The 15,388-nt window shown below is 34.2% G+C and overlaps 1 long non-coding RNA gene across 1 annotated transcript; it reads left to right on the top strand.

Annotated features, from left to right (window-relative positions):
- The first annotated feature begins 4,701 nt into the window (after positions 1-4,701).
- LOC149131165 (uncharacterized) lies at positions 4,702-9,342 on the top strand. Its single transcript, XR_016238203.1, has 2 exons — positions 4,702-5,909; positions 6,022-9,342. It is a non-coding gene; the product is annotated as an uncharacterized LOC149131165 (long non-coding RNA).
- The last annotated feature ends 6,046 nt before the right edge of the window (positions 9,343-15,388 follow it).

The following is a 15,388-nucleotide window of genomic DNA, read 5'->3' as shown; positions in this document are numbered from 1 at the left end:
GCAAATTTTAACACATAACAATACGTACGATTATATATTTAAAAAAAACAGTTTCAGAAAAGACGAGTTAATGAAGGTTGAATGATAAACCTCAATAATGAATGGCAAAAAAAAAACTGAATATGAAGAAAATTTGAAAGAAATGACTGTTTGGATAAAGGTAGGTGGGATCTTGTGTAGATCTGTGTCACACCTAAAATTACTGACATTTAACTCGTTCACTTTAAGTGTTTTACCAGGTCATAGTAGGCAGGTATATTATATCAGAAGCACTCCCAAATACTGTCATTGAAATGGTCTTTAATATATACAGCATACCCTACCCAGAAAACAATAGCATTACAACAAACCCTCCTTTACATCCTGAACAAACTACAGCAACACACTTTATTCTGTTGCTGAATAATCCTACTTTAAAATTTCAAGTCAAGCCTTTTGTCAGGAAGATAAAATATTTTAGCTTTTTCCTTGTAACAGTATATCTTAAGATACGACTTTATAACTTTCTGTCTCCTAGATACCCAGCTAACTACCTTGACAACTTGACAGTTTCCTCCTCTTAACTTTTCTGACTTCTTATCATTCAAATATATTCACAGATCAATAAATAAAACCAAAAGATTTTCTAGAAGTTAACAAGTGTAGCTGTGTGGTAAGAAGTTTGCTTCCCAACCACATGGTTCCAAGTTCAGTCCCATTGCATGGCACCTTGGGCAAGTTTCTTCTATTATAACCTCTGACCAACCAAAGCCTTGAGTGGATTTGGTAGATGGAAACTGAAAGCCTATCATGTGTGTGTGTTTTTGTGTTTGTCCCGCACCACTACGTGACAACCGGTGTTAGTGTGTTTACATCCCCGAAGCTTAGCAGTTTGGCAAAAAGTGAATAATAAAATAAGTACAAGGCTTTACACAAAAAATAAATCCTGGGGTCTTTACAATATATCAGTAAGTAAATAAATGTAATTAACTTATGGGCATGTTATTTGGATAAATATTAATTAGTATTATTCACGTACTCTTAAGAACTGTTATGATTACTTCTAAACATTATGGCACTATCACTCCCCCTTTTTCTACATCTATTGGTGTATCCCATTATACTAAAGTACTTATTTTACTTTTTATTATTTATACACCCTGTTACCCCTAAAGAAAGATCAACCCACCAATTAATTTTCTAGTTTAGTCATTTACTCAACAGCCTGAAGCGTTACACTGCAAAATGGTATGACTCAGATAATATTAAGCCTTCATTCCTCCTCTCGAGGCTCTTCTTTTCTTTTCTTTTATGTACTTTTCTTCACTCTGATGAAGCTCCATTTTCCAGATTGGATGTGTTATAAAATATGGAAGCAGAAACGGCTGTTAGAGGAGATAAAGTTTTGTATCAAAAAATAATAACCGATGGTAGTCAATTGTTGTTGATCAAGATCTCTCCATTTTCTATTTAATTTAAATTTATATTCATATATATATATATATATATATGGCTATTTAAATTGTGCAGGAGATTTTTATGTTGCTTTTTTTGTGATATATATCATCATCATCATTTCAATATCTGCCACCAAATAAGCAATACCAGAGCCTTCAAGCAAAGTGGTCACAGCTGCCTGCCAGCATCTTGTCCAACCACATAGACCTGAGAACAAAGAATAAGAACTGATACTGCTTCCAAACCAATGACACCACATGATCTCAGTCAACCAATCAACATACAGAAGCCAACTTTAATTTGTCTCATTTCCTGTTACTTGCTCTCCAAATGCCTGACAAACTCGTAGAATGAGCCTAGGAAACTTTTAAATGCATGGAGCTATGTCAGACTGTTATTGAATAACACACACAGAGTATTAATTTTATATTTAGGCATACTCTTTGTAGTATGCTGTTTAAAGTTCATTCACAGTATTTGGCTACCTGATGTCAACAACAGAATTGAGGTATATGCTACTGGACTTCAAGAATTCTTTTATGTCCATAGTTTATATTAAAAAAAAGTGAGAGACAGAATTGATTGTACAGCATCTTACCCGTAGAGTACAGGTGTATGAGGAGTCAAAACAATTGGAGTGCTTCTGAATAAAGTGTTGTAAATTCTATTTTCTGTTTCTCATTTTTTTTTATACATACATAATATACACATACACACACATGTATATCTATATATATATATACATATGTGTGTGTATGAATAATGGGCTTCTTTCAGTTTCCACCCACCAAATTCACTCACATGTCTTTGGCCAACCTGGGGGTCACAGTAGAAGATCCATGCTTAAGGTGCCATGCAACGGGACTGAACCTGAAGCCATGTGGGTCGGAAACGAACTTATCGACCATACTGCGAGACTTGCACCTCATAGCCAAGTTTACACACACAGAGCGGTAGTGGTGACAGAGGAAGCAGCAACAGCAGCTGTAGTAGTCGTCGTCGTAGTAGTGGTGGTGGCAGTCAAATCAACAGAGGAAAGTGAGGTGTTGCCGCGTTATGGTTAAGTGGAGGGTCGACCCGATGACCCGTCAGTGTTGTTAAATGAGATAAAATAGTTGGTGGGCTGAAAGCTTTCTCTCTCAGGGTTTGTGTTATCTTGAATGCAACAAGAACACTTACGAACGGTGGTGGCAAGAGTTTATTCGGTTTTCGTTTAATATTCTGTTAAGGTTATTTCTACAGATTGTTCTATGGAAATTATAGCCAGCGCTGATTTTTGCTACATCGTTTCGTATCGAGACTTCAGATAGAAACAAACAATGAGATATCGAAGACAAAAACTGGGTAAAAATTACTCACCTTTGTCTTTGATCTCATTGTTTATTTACACCTGACGTCTCGATACGAAACGATGTAGCAAAAATCAGTGCTGGCTATAATTTCTAATAGAATAATCTGTAGAAATAACCTTAACAGAATAATGTAAAAGGCATTTTATAATGCAGTAGAACGTAGGATTGACTTTTTAAAACATTTAATATACTGTATAGTATACTGTGTTTGTATAACGAAATACCACGTATCGACAGATCTTTAAATAGTACATCCGATGCTCCAACGTAAAGTGTGCCCTTGCAGACCGCACAGAGCCAGCCAACATCTGAGGTTGAAGTGAAAGGTTTTCTAAACGAACTTCTGTATTTATTTACAATGCAATCTAAAACGGATGGAGTACAGATGTATGGGGCAGGCGTGGCTGTGTGGTAAGAAGTTTGCTTCCCGGTCACATAGTTGCAGGTTCAGTCCCACTGTGTGGAACTTCGGGCAAGTGTCTTCTACTATAGCCATGGCTGAAATATGAACCAGCAGGTATGGCTGGCTGCTAACAGGTCCTCTTCCCAACCATGTGGTTTTGAGTTCAGTCTACAGTGTGGCAACTTGAGCAAGTGTCCTTGGGGTCAACCAATGCCTTGTGAATGAATTTGTTAGGTGGAAACTGAAAGAAGCCCATCGTACATATGTGTATGTTTGCATGCATGTGTGTGTGTACATGCAGATGTGAATCTACGTTTGTTTCCATTTGCACTCCTTGAGAAGTCACTCACTCTGAGTGATGGGCGAGGTTGGTAGTTTCATCTATTCTCCTCTTGCTTCAGGCCTTTGAAGAAATGTCAAATGTAAGAGCCCTTCCTTGAAAACAGGTAAGAATTAGTGACAACAAGGGCCTCTGGCTGTAGACCAAGGCATCAATAATCCATTCCATGCTAGAATGGTAAAAATGGACATAAAAACAAAACATATTTTCCCCTTGTCTTCTCTCATTTTGCAATAACTTGTAAACAAACACTTCTGCTTACAAGAAAATCTCACCACATAGTTGCTTGACCAGTTAGAAATAGCAGCCAAATATCTCTGAAATCTTCAGAAAAGAGAAGAGATTCAAGACTGCAGTGTCCTCAGGCAAGTCTATCTTGGGGCCAAACAACAACCATTCCTCAAAGGCTTGCTAAAGACCTTTCATATCCACTCAGGGAAACGTGCCCCAAGTAATTTAGATTACAATGTTTGAAATGTCATGATTGTGAAATCATAGTGGATCAGGAAATGTCGTTTAGATTCAAAAGATAAACCCTATAAGTATGATTACAAGAGAGTTAAGAGTTATCTGATCAATGAGGAAGTAAGAACTCCTTCTTTGTCAATGTTTTGATAGCAATGAAACAATCAGGACACAGCATCTGTTATGGATTTTTGCCATTGAATGCCTGGTTGTCTGTAATCAAGGTTTTATTTATGATCTGCTTTTTGTTTAAACTGCAAAGCATAGCGTTTGGCTTGGAGGTTAAGATGTTTGCTGCAGAAATGTGGTTTCAGGTTCAGTCCTACTGCATGGCACCTTCGGCAAGTATCTTTGGAAGACAGAAATGGAAACCGAATGAAGCCCCATCATATTCATGTGTGTATCATCATCATCGTTTAACGTCTGCTATCCATGCTAGCATGGGTTGGACGATTTGACTGAGGACTGGCGAACCAGGTTCCAATATATATATATATATATATATATATATATATGTAAAAATATGTGACACTTATTCGGTAACCATGATAAAACTCCGAGTTTCAGATGCCGGGGTGGGAACCCCCGCCAACATCTCTTCAGTTATCTGGCCATTGAAAATTCCTGTGAAAAATGACCGTTAAACAAAGGAATTTTCAATGGCTGGATAACTGAAGAGATGTTGGCGGGGGTTCCCACCCCGGCATCCGAAACTCAGTTATACGGCCCTTTTTGTTTCCAAGCAAGGTTATATTTCCCTCTGGCCAGACAAGTTTTCATGAAAAGTTGAAAATAAATAACACTGCTTATATGACAGGGACATGAACACACACACACACACATATATATATATACACACACACACTCTCACATACTATGTGCTTCTTTCAGTTTCTGTCTACCAGATCTACTCACAAAGCTTTTGTCAAGGTGCTGCACAATGGGATTGAACTTGAAACCATGTGACTGGGAAAGAAACTTCTCAACGCCACCCAGCTACTTTATCACTGCCAGATAAAACCTTCTGGAATCTATTCACAAGTGTTCAGTGTATCAGTCAACACTACATCTGACATCACATATGTGGTGGCTCTACAACAGCTGTTGAATCTTAGTCCCAGGCCAGCCACGACCATCCCCTCTAGTTTTTCAGGTAAAATACATCCAAGAGTACATTATTCAATGTATCTCCCCCTTTTTAAAACAATAGGGTGTGACAAGAGAGATTTGGATGCTAATTTTAACAAAAGTACAACATAGAGACTCTGCTGTTGGCCTGTTTGTCAGAAAACAAGTTACTTTGTATAGATGTGGGGGCCATTTATGACTATAGAAGAAACAAGTTTCATTTGCAATCATTTAGTTTTGGATTTGATCCCACTGAGTCATACCTTGGGCAAGTATCTTCTACCATAACCTCTGATTGACTCATGCCTTATATGTGAAATCAGAAGTCCATCAGATGCATTGTACTCAATAAATTCTAGTTTCTTCCATCTTTCTCATATTCTTTTCAGAGGCCTTGCGTGCTCTCCTCTGACTATGCCATAAGGAAATCTTTAAAATCTGGCAACACTGTGTCGAAGCCAAAAATAAAACGTTAGTTCATTAATGGTACCTGCTGTGTTGTCTCATTCTTGACACACAGGAATTTCAAAATAAAATTTCCATTCTTTTTGCTTTAAATTTTAACATTCTGTTGAAAATTTTCCAGATCAAAAAAGCGAAAAACATCAGACCAGTCTTGGAAATTGTTTTTTTTTCACAGAAGAGAAATAAATTAGAGTTATGGCCCTTACTTCAAAATGAATGTAAGCAAGGTTAGTAGAATTTATGTGATATCGCATATTTCAGGACTGGTTGACTGCTACAGTTTTATGTAGTACTGTGTCATTGCACAAGAAATTACGAGGTAAGTAAAAACAGAATATGTGAAGTGTGTCTGAAAAGGAGGAGGAAGAGGAGAGAGAGAGAGAACAATTCATTAACATCAACTTATATTTTATTCATTTTTCTCTTTGCAGTGAAAGGAAGAAAAAATCTTCCTTATGGCAGCTAGAATGTTAACATCATCTATGGATAGATGGAGTCAGTATTTTTCTCCAAATATACACATGTGCACAAATGCACACATATGTAATGTATATACATGTGTGAGTGTTTATATATATATACATATATATATATATGAAAATAAACACTCACACACATTCACATATTTATATATACATATATCTACACATATGAATACATAAATACACATATATATATATTTTTCAAAGGCAGTTATTTTCAAAGCTTCCAATCAAATAAAAAGAGAAAAAAAAAAAAGAACAAAGGATAGATGAGGAGGAGGGGGGGGGGGGCAAAATGTATCTACCTATCCACCGGAATTGATGAAAATAAACAGCCATAAAAGGAAGAATCAATATAAATAAAAAATAAATACAATACAATGTAGTAAGCAGAGTTTGTTTTGTTTTTATTTTCAATCACACAATATCATTTTTGTGTCCAGTCAGCTTCTGGACCGACAGGTGGCAGGGGAAGAGAAGGAAGGAAGGAAGGAAGGAAGGAAGAAAGAAAGAAAGAATGAGCTCAATTCATCAGAGTTTAGATGTCAGGCAGCAGCAGCAGCTCAGTAAGTTTAACCAGAGGATGGGATCATTGATACCAGGAAGAGAAGAAACAATTGAGGAATTATGAGAGAGAGTCAAGAATGGAAGGATATGACTCAATACACAGATGTCTGTCTGTGTGTACTTCATGCATATACAAACAAACACAATTTGTGTGTGTGTGTGTGTGTATATATATTATAGATTTTTACCTGTATGTGTGAATATATCTCATATATATGCATACACACACACACATGCACATTCATGTATGTATATATATACATATATATATATGTATACATACACAGACACACACACACATATACACGTGGGTGTATGCAAATATATATATGTCTACACACACACATACACATACACACACGCATTTATATACACATAATATACGACTTCATTTTCAGGGGTTAAAATATATCAATAGAAAAATAGTGAAGAAGATGCAGGCACTGTAATTCTTTGAAAAATGCCAATGGTCTCAATGAAAAGTCTGAGCTAATCAGATGGTGACTGTATGATAAACAGTTGCTCATGCCCACGCCACACTCACAGCCATTGTGGAGTCAGTCACAATATTATAATTAATGGTGAATGGGGAAGAAGGGGGGGGGCACATCCAAAATTAATAAAATAATGCACACAAAATATTTGGACACTATTTTTTTATATGGGAGAAGGAGATAACAATAAAAGAAAAAAAGAATATTAACAAAATGATAAATAAACTGAAGCAATATTTTTTTGTTTTTCTCTCTTTTTTTTTACCCCTCCACTTTCTTAGAAGATCAGGGACTCGTGTTGTTTATAGTTATTGTGATTTTAACTGATCTGAGACTTGGTCAATTTTTAGCCAGGGTTGCACTAGTCGATTGTTATTGAATCCATGAATATGACTGGTACTTAATTCTCATTAAAATTGGTGGGATAAAAGGCAAGGTAGACCTCAGCAGGATTTGAGTTTGAAAAAGAAAAGAAAAAAGAGTACAAAGAAATGAAGACCCAATTCAGTGTTCTATTTCTGCCAACTCGCCACCATTAATGTTATTTAATATGGAATTGCCAAATAGGTAGGAATGTGATTGTCGGTAGCAAGAGAATCAGTGACAGCAAACAGGTAAGCACCACAAGTGCAGGTCTGTTTTGGACTGGCACTCTCAGAAGTTGAGCAATACAAGACTCTAAAAAAAAAACACTAGAATGGTTTAAAAAAAAGAAAAGAAATCTACTAGCAGAATATGCAACACTACATAGCTACAGGATTAAAATGAAAGATGTGCATGCTAAAGTAAGAGATAAAAAAAAAAAAAAAAATAATGCTTTGTCACCTCGAAAAAGAAAAAAGAAAAAAAGTGGGGAAGAAAAAAAATGAACAGCTTCAGATAGATTGGAGCTGATTTTTCCTCTTGGCACAATAGATTAGAAGCACCAATATGTAAAGTCAGATGATTATGGGAGAGTATAGCATAGTATTATTATTATTATTATTATCGTCATCATCATCCAAGATAAGTTTGGAACAAAAACTGTGCGTATAGAAAGATGTTTTGGCGTACGGTTTTAATTAACTGCAAGTTAATTGACATTCCATCTAATTAATGAAAAGAGAGAGAGAGAAAAAAAATGAGGACTATAAGATTAAATTTGGTTAGAATAAGTTAATATCTCAATTCCTGTGTTAGGTTCTGGTTTTGGTGAAATAGGAAAATGGAAGACTGGTAGGTCTACTTTAGCTCAGCGAGAAAATGGCCAGTAAAATGTTTTTTTTTTTTTTAAAAGCTAAACTGTAGTAAAACGATGGAAGAAAGTTCATGAATTAAATGAAAAAAAAAAAGTAAAAAGAAAAGAAAAAAAAAGATTTAAAACAGCAGAATTGGAAGATGCTTTAGAAAATTGTTTAGTATTACAAATGAAAAAAAAAAAAAAATTTAGTATTGAGCAAAGCAAAATATACTCAGCAGGTATGTAAACATACAGGTGAATGAGTTGGGGAGGAAAGGAGCAAAAGCTGTAATATATATTTATGTGGTGTTTTAGCTTGGAAGAACCAGATTGTGAGGTGACAAAACAAGACTGGCTAAAGCAAATGGACTGGAATTCATCTATAAAATTTCTGTGTGTGTGTTATAATTAAGATTGAAATGAGATCATTAAAAAAATAATAATCAACATGTTTGGAATGTAGTCTTGAAAAACAAAAAACTATTTTCTTAATTTATAAAGAAAAAAAAAAGAGAAAAAAATCCACATGGTATGATGGTAAAAGATGGTTCCTAAGAGCCAATGGCTTAATTTATGCAAACTGTGGAGGAATTATTTAAGGAAGAGTTTGATATGGTAAATATATAGTTTATGATTGTCCCATCTAAGAATGTGGTGGATTATGATGAAAAATTTTTAAAAATAATTTTGTTTTGTTGATAAAACAACAACAAAAAACAATGTGATGTAGCTTGGTGCTGCCCTATCCAACTAGAGTTCAAGAGGAAAGATTAAAAAAAAAGGATGCAGAAAAAAAATCTTATTGAGCCATATTTTCAAAGATACAGAAGAGAATTTTCCAAAGATAATTCAAGAAATTGAAAAGAAGGAAACAGTAGGAAAAAAAAAAAAAAACACCCCACCCCACCATAATTTGTAAATATTTAATTTACAAAGCAAGATTAAAATAATAATAATAATAATAATAATAATAATAATAATAATAATAATCCACAAGCACACACAAACACACCATATTTGGCAACAGCAAAAAAAACCATAAAGGGACACTGATGAATGAGAAAAGAAGAAAAGAAAAATTGCTGGAGAAGACAATGATTGTTTTGAAGAAAGATTCTTTAAAAAATTTAACCAGATGGCAGCTTATATAGAATCAGATTAATGATAATAATAATAATAATAATAATAATCCTTTCTACTATAGGCACAAGACCTGAAATTTTGTGGAAGGGGCTAAGTCAGTTATATCGACCTCAGTATGCAACTGGTACACATTTTATCAATGCTTAAAGGATAAAAGGCAAAGTTGACCAAAGCAGAATCTGAAGATGGACAAAATGCTGTAAAACATTTCGTCCGGTGTGCTAACAATTCTGCCAGCTCACCACCTTAATAATAATAATAATAATAATAATAATAAATAAGGTTGATTAAGGAAATTATATGGATAACACTTATGGAGGACATCTTAAAAGAATTTGTCATGCATTTGTGAAGAGTAAATAACTTAGGTTGGTGGTTGTAGGCTTCCAAAACAGGCCAACCCCAGGCTCACTGCATTTCCAATGGCCCCAGTATGACAGGGGAGTTGAAGTGGAGGTGTGGGTGTCTGTGTAACTCGGCTGGAAAAAAAAAAAATCCACAGGATATTTTTGCTTGATTCATGGATTTATCACCAATGAGTATATATCTTAAGGCAACACACTCACACACCGATATATATAAATATATATATATATATACACACATACACACACAAACCACATGTATAAATGACATGTTTCCACTGTTGTAATCATAATAAAATCTCTGTCTCAGAAGGCATTGGTTAACCCCGAGTGTATTCACACACACACACACACACACCATGTGTTTCACTGCTATTAGCCAAAGGATCAGAGGTCTCAAATGTGCCACTGTTATCGAGACATCTAACTCTGAATGTCCAATCCATTGGAGAGTCGGTCTGCTGTAATCAGCATCATTACTACCAAAATGCCAAGTGCTGGTACATACCACTGGATTCAGCTCCTCCTTTTGACTAGAAGACCGATCAACTCCACTAAACTCAACTTGCATTACACATTCTGCATGAAAACCAAAGTGTTTAGCGGTTCACCAGTAACAGTCCCAATGTAAGGACTTGACAACTGACCAGTAGCATACACATATGTAACAACAGTTGGTGACGTGGTAGCAAGCTTACCTGCCAATATAAACTTAATGAGCTGCCTTGATAGTAAACATGTGGTGAAGAAGTTTTGTGACCCCCGAAGTCTTTAGGTTGTCATTCTTTCAAACACCTTGTCTGACCGTGCCTGCATAGCTAAAGAATTCCCATTAGTTTCACTAAAACAGGATTATAAGACACAAGAGGAGGAGCAGAGCAAGAAAGAGAAGCGAACAATTTGATGTCATTATTTTCCTTGTCTACATTTTCCTTTTCTTTTTTTTTTTGGTATATATATATCGACCAATATTTATTTTGGTCTTTAAATCTCTTTTCCTTTCCTTTTTGATTTTTTTTCTTCTTTTCTTAAAAAATATTTCATAAAAACTTCAAAGTGAATTACATGGAATTTCCTTGCTGCAAGGAACAAATACTGTGTGTGTACGCACACACGAGTACATATGTGCATGTATGCATATATGTCTGTGTGTGTGTGTGTGTGTGTGTGTGTATATATATACATACATATATATATATATATATATATATATATATATATATATATATATATATATATATATATGTATGTATGTATGTGTGTATGTATGTGGCTATATGTACGTAAAGTTATTAGTTACAAGAGAGAGAAAAAAGAAGAAAAAGCACTTACAATGATCATCAAACTGCCTTATGATATAAGGTGAACCTCTCTCAAAATACAGACTAATACAAATGATGGTGGTGATGGTGGGAGGAGGAAAGAGAGAGAGAGAAAGACAGAGGGGGAAAGAGAGAGGGAGTATTTGTCTAGCAGTAAAATTAATTCATGGCCAGTTGCCAAATCTTTAGCATAAGAATGCTATCCACAACCTTTAAGGGGTTTTTTGTACTGAGCTGACATTTATTTTACATTTTTTATTATTAATTTTTTCTTTTCTTAAAGACAACCCAGAAAATGGAAACAAAGGGAGAAGGCACTGGGTATGCTCAGAAAATTGTCTTCATTGTTAATTAAAGAGTTTATTGATTCTTTTTTATTTGATTAAAACCATCCTTGTCTGTTGCTGGGACTGCAGCTACTTCTCAGGACAGCAAGTGGGGGGTGGAGTGGGGTGAGGGGGGGGGGGGGCATTAATAACAATTTGGTAGCTGTACAGCATCAAGCAGACTGACACACATACATACACAGACACACACACACACATTATGGACCAAATTGACCATCACTGGCTAAAAAAAAAAAAAGAAAGGAAGAAAAAGAAAATGGAAACAGCACAAATGAAAACAAGATGGCTATTCAAAGAAATTGTCTTACAGTTCGTTTCTTTGTATAAATCCATATTGATAGTTTATCGTTTTTATGGTTTGAGAAAAGAAAAAAAGATGGAAAAACAATTTATAAAGGAGAAATTGAAGTGAAGAGAATAATAAGTAAAATCCTCTAAAAAGTGACATCTATGAGAATTCTAGGCAGGGTTTGAAGAGATCTCTTTGTATAGGGGTATAGCTGTATGAAGGCTTACATATATACTTGTATATATATGCAAACACTTACCTATACATGTGTGTGTGTGAGTGTGTATGTATGTAATAAATGGTTAAAAATATAATATTAAAAATATGAAAAGAAAATGGGAAGGAATTAATTTTAAGGAAGATTTGGAACATGTGGAGATTAAATATTGTGATCACGCAAGTGATATTTGGAAAAGCAGGAAGAATTTTATAGGAAACATTTGCAAAAAAGAAAACAAGTTTTCAAGGTCATTTTTTTTCCTTAGTTTTCTATAAAAAGAAAAGTAAATAAAATCTGCTACAATTAGGGCAAGCCTTGTTTCATAATCACACATCACTGTTGTACAATTTCTGTTCATTTTAATTATTTTATTTTATTACAACCAGTATTTTCATGCTACCCAATTTGATATAGCACCACGTCATAAAAATACGTTTAATAGTTTGGAAGGAAAAAAGTTTTAAATTAACAGAGAGAGAGAGAGAGAGAGGGGGGGAGAGAGGGAGAAAGAAAGAAACAAGGGACTGAAAAATATATAAAGATCTAAAAGACATGAATTTATAATATTTCTCCATTTCAGTGACTTGACACTTGTATCCAAAAATACCTAACACTCATTATTAAGTTAATCTAGAAATTTTCTTCTCGTTAATATTCAGATTTTGATTTGATTTTTATAGAATTCTGGTTAAAAAATTCTTTTTTTTTTTAGATATTTATACATATATATCTATATCTATATATATATATATATAAAAGTTTTTTTTAAATATAATTAAAGAAATGTAAAAAGGAAAAAAAAAAAAGATTGTACATAGAAAATTTGAAATATGAACAATATTTTGATGTTTTGTATGTGGATGTGGTTGGGGTGGGTATTTAAAGGTGGATGGAAATTATTAAAATGGACTAAATGTTGACTTTCACGAAGAAAAAAAAAAGGTTCTTCCCCCATTAAAAATAAAAATAATAATAATGATTTCAAATTTTGGCACAAGGCCAGGAATTTCAGGGAAGGAAGTAAGTCAATTTACATCTACCCTACTGTTCAAATGGTTCTTTATTTTACCAACCCCAAAAGGATGAAAGGCAAGCATGACCTTGACAGGAATTTGAACTCAAAACGTAAAGAGCCAATACTAATACCGCAAAGTATTTTTCCTGACACTCTAACAATTCTGCCAGCTCATTGCCTTCAAAGTAATAATAATAATAATAATAATAATAATAATAATGATGATAATAAAAATCCAGAAACATTAGAGTCCAAATGTACAGTAATTGCTAATTTCTACAGCACTTAAACAATTATCTAATGCTTATTTACAAGGTGAAACTTTTTACCAAATACTTTTAATTCAATTTCAAAGATGAAAATCTGCAAATATATCTACAGATAATCCAACTCCACAAAGACAAGTTTGTAAAGTAATTTGTTTTGAAATGTATTTAAGAATCTAATTAAAAATAGTTTTACAGGAAGATGAATTGAAAAGTTTAAATTCTAAATCCTTGTATATAGAGGGCCACAAACCATCAAATAGAATGAAAATATATATTAAAAACACAACAAAAACCCAGGAATGGGATAATTTATCCTAGTAATATAGCAGTTTTGCACAAACAGTAACATCGATAGTGTTGGAAACCAACAAAAATGGCAAAAGATAAACTAAAGCCAACGAGGATATTAGAGAGAGAAAAAGAAGAAAAATCACCAGAGAATGGTGTTGGATGTCTGGAATAAAAATATCTAAGCTAAGAAAACAAAGTTATAACACACATGTATGTGTATATATATATATATATATACACACATGCATGTGTAACATTTTAAGATGATAAGAAAGAAAAAAAAAAACCCAACAAACTAAGATGATTATATCAAAGTGAGTCCCCCAATGAGCTTTCTTTCATACATACACCTACATACATGTATAGATGTTCTGTAATGTAGAAGGTGTTAGGAAGGGCATCCAGCCACAGAAACCATTCCGAAACTGAGTAAAATGTGGGCCTTTGTCACATCTAGCAAAGCAGTAACTTCGAATATGAAATGACTCAACTAAAACGACACACTTAATCCACATCAACAATGGAAAATGGACATAAAATGATGATGAGGATAATGTTTGCAAACACACACACACACATATTCCTATACACATCTACGAGTATTTACATTACATGTCCCCTCTTCTCTTTATGAGTTTCTACCAATTGCCACCAGGTTTAAATTCCAGTTCTCTCAGTAAACAGAAAACTCAGGGAATTCAAAATTACAGCAAGTACATACTTTAGTTTAATTGTCTAAGTTCATTTCATTTGAGTTACATCCCCTAGCGCATTTTAATATGTAATATATAACGTATGAAGTTTGACCACCTGTGCATATATTTAGTAATCTATCTAATTGTCTATTTTGTATTGGTATTGTCCTATCTTCATTTTTACCTATATCTATAAATGATATACCTATATATACATACACAAACTTTCCCTTTTCTATTTTTGCTTTACACACTTTGTCTTATTACGTTATTTCATTAACTACTTACGCACATCACTGATATAAATTTAGTTTGCATTTCAGTTTTGTCGCAACTGAGGAATAAGGGAGAGTACTCTTAGTACCATAAGACACACACACTCGTATGCATGTGTGTACATACAAAAGCATGGGAAAAAACAAAGACTACCAGTTGGGACACCACATTTTCCCAAACTTCCATGCTTCCTGAAGTTTGTCAACAACACACCTGATGCTTCTCAGCCCCTTTTTAAAAACCTATTCATTGTTCATTTTCAGTGCATATTTTATATACTGTTTTGGCTACTTTTTCTGATAAGCTGTACTGCACCTGAGCACTGGATACAATAAGGTCGTTAAAAATGTGCATCATTTATTTGTATTACTCTAGCTTACAGAAATACACACACGCACTCATCAATTTAGTTATGCAAACAAAATGCATTTCTCTAAGATAATTGACCATATATTGATAAAAGCTACAATTTGTGACGTATTTGGACAAACATTGAAGACGTGCCATTATTAGCTGAAGTATTTCTACGTATGTATGTAGGAGAGAGAGAGGTAAAAATGAAGAAATATTTTCACCTCTGAGGGACAGAAGGGACATGTTGCATTGTATAGCGAAGGGACATGTGGCATTGGTGTTAAGTCATTAATCACGAGAATGAGACACGAGGCAAAGACAACTGTGTTGAGAACAAAGAAAGAGGCAAAACTGAAAAGGCTAAATACTAAATGGCATTTTGGCATTCTGTCCAGTAGTCTTACCATTTCTGAGAACTCACCACCCGACTCAGTACTTTTAATGGAAGAT

This window comes from Octopus bimaculoides, chromosome 24, assembly GCF_046866305.1.
Source record: "Octopus bimaculoides isolate indiv1 chromosome 24, ASM4686630v1, whole genome shotgun sequence".
Classification (NCBI taxonomy): Eukaryota; Metazoa; Mollusca; class Cephalopoda; order Octopoda; family Octopodidae; genus Octopus; species Octopus bimaculoides.
Note: the sequence above shows the minus strand (reverse complement) of the source record. Positions and strands in the feature narration are given on the sequence as shown.